This window comes from Stegastes partitus, unplaced genomic scaffold, assembly GCF_000690725.1.
Source record: "Stegastes partitus isolate 25-593 unplaced genomic scaffold, Stegastes_partitus-1.0.2 Scaffold27, whole genome shotgun sequence".
Classification (NCBI taxonomy): Eukaryota; Metazoa; Chordata; class Actinopteri; family Pomacentridae; genus Stegastes; species Stegastes partitus.
Window position 1 is genome coordinate 949,858 of NW_007577758.1, and position 2,106 is coordinate 951,963.

Sequence of the window (2,106 nt, forward strand, 5' to 3'; positions counted from 1 at the left end):
TGATGCGCAGCTTAGCCGGGAAAAGTAGCGCCGGGTGGTATCCTCGCTTGTACAGTTCTGCCATGGGATCCCGGTATTCGCTGCGCAGCTTCATCACGTCGGGGCTGTAGTCTTCATAAATGCGGATCGGGTGGCCTCTGTAGGACAGGTTTCCCCTTTTACGTGCTTCACGGATGATCAGGTCCTTAATTCGGAATCGATGCAAACAGAGGAGAACAGGACGAGGTCTCGCCCCCGGAGCAGGCTTGGGCGCGAGGGTCCGATGGGCTCGGTCTATTTCAGGAGGCGAGGACAGCGTGTCTTGACCGAACACTTCAACCAAAAGCTCAGAGAAGAAGACAGTTGGGCGGGGGCCTCCGAAATTTTCAGGTAAGCCAACAATTCGGACGTTATGGCGTCTACTTCTTCCCTCCAGATCCGCCACTTTCTCCTTTAGCCAGTCATTCTCTTTCTGCAGGGCAGTTTGCTTGACCTCAAGCTCCGTAAGGCGGTGATCAATTGTAGTTGCGTCTTCCTCCAGTGATGTGATGCGAGCACCGTGATCACCGATTGTAGCATTAATGTGGTCAAGTTTCGGGGTCAGAGATTCAAATGACGACTTGAATTCAGCTGCGAGATCCTCTTTATGCTTGGCTAGTAGCGAAATGATATCCTCCACCGTTAAGCTAGCATTAGCTTTAGCAGCGATCATGGGAGCCGGTGGGGCGTCTTTTTCGCTCTGTTTCCCCTTGTTCCTGGACATGGCTTGTGGAAATTGCAAAAGTAAAGCCCAGGGAATACTTGACATTCAAAAAGCCGAAGCAGTGTAGAAACAAATTAGGGTTGAAGAGGAAAAAAGGCAATCCAATGCGGGAGCAGGTTAAGCGTGCGACTACTCGTCTCGCCTCATACCCCGGAAGTCGCATTTTTATGCTTATGACAGTTATTTACTGCTGTGGATCAACTCTTGTACAGGTTTTTAAATCCCTGCAGAAAGCCTTTGATGCTGTCCAGCACTAATTACTTCACCTGAAGCTTGTTCTCAATGCAGACATGACTAAGTGAATGCTGTTCTCCGATTCTAGGACCTGGCCACAAATTATTCCCTCAGTGTCTACATTTGAAGGAAATGAAATAGAGGTGGTTCACGTGTATAAAGAAATACCTAGGTGTCTGGATCAGTTTTTTTTTACTTTTATGGGTCATTGAATGTAGGTTGACTGTCAGAATGTCAGAAAGTTTTTATTCTAAAGGTTACACAACCCATCTGTTTCTTTACACATCTGCACAGGCCAACAACAGCAATATACCATCTTTTACCTACTAAGGGCAGCACACTTTCTATTTCTTTGTTGTCACTGCAGTGATCAGGGCTGTACTACAAAGCTAGTTCAACAAAGTCAGTATAAGTTTTTATGAATAAATAAGTCAACCCTGAGTTTCTGAACCTGGCTATGACCATGGCCATATGAACAGACGATTACAAACATAGAGAGGTCCACAGCTGTATATTTCTCACAAGAAGAATCAACTATAATTCTAAGCCAACACGAGGAATTTAGCAATATAAGATATTTAGTAATATAATACAGGCTAAAAGCAACGCAGCTGCTGCAGCCAAAGCCAGTAAGGAAAGCTGGCAAAAAACTGGCAATGCATAGGTTATTAGGTTTAATGTCACTGTCCCATCATTAACGCACCACAATTACCTTCAGGATGAGTAGGGCCCCTCCTGAAATCTCATTGGTCTTTGACGCCAAACGTTCAATAAATGCAACTATGGTGTCTGATGGCAATTGAAAGCAGTAGGATGTGCAGCAGTCACCAAACAGAGAGCTGGTCTGACTCACTGGATGTAGGCTTCAGGTGTAAGCCTGCCCCATGGACACTCATTTCAGAAGGCCTTCTCCTTCCCTTCCACTATCTGTGTGTTTTCAAAATCCACTTCACTTCAGAAAACAACAACAACCTCCAGGTAGCACTCTACCATGCTGAAAATGTTAGGTTTTGTACAGGGTTTGGATCGTGCACTAAAGGAGCCCTGCAACCTTATTTTTTTCTTTTATTTGAGTGATCAATTTTAATGGCAGAACTTGCAAATCAATCAAAACAATTAAACCTGTCACT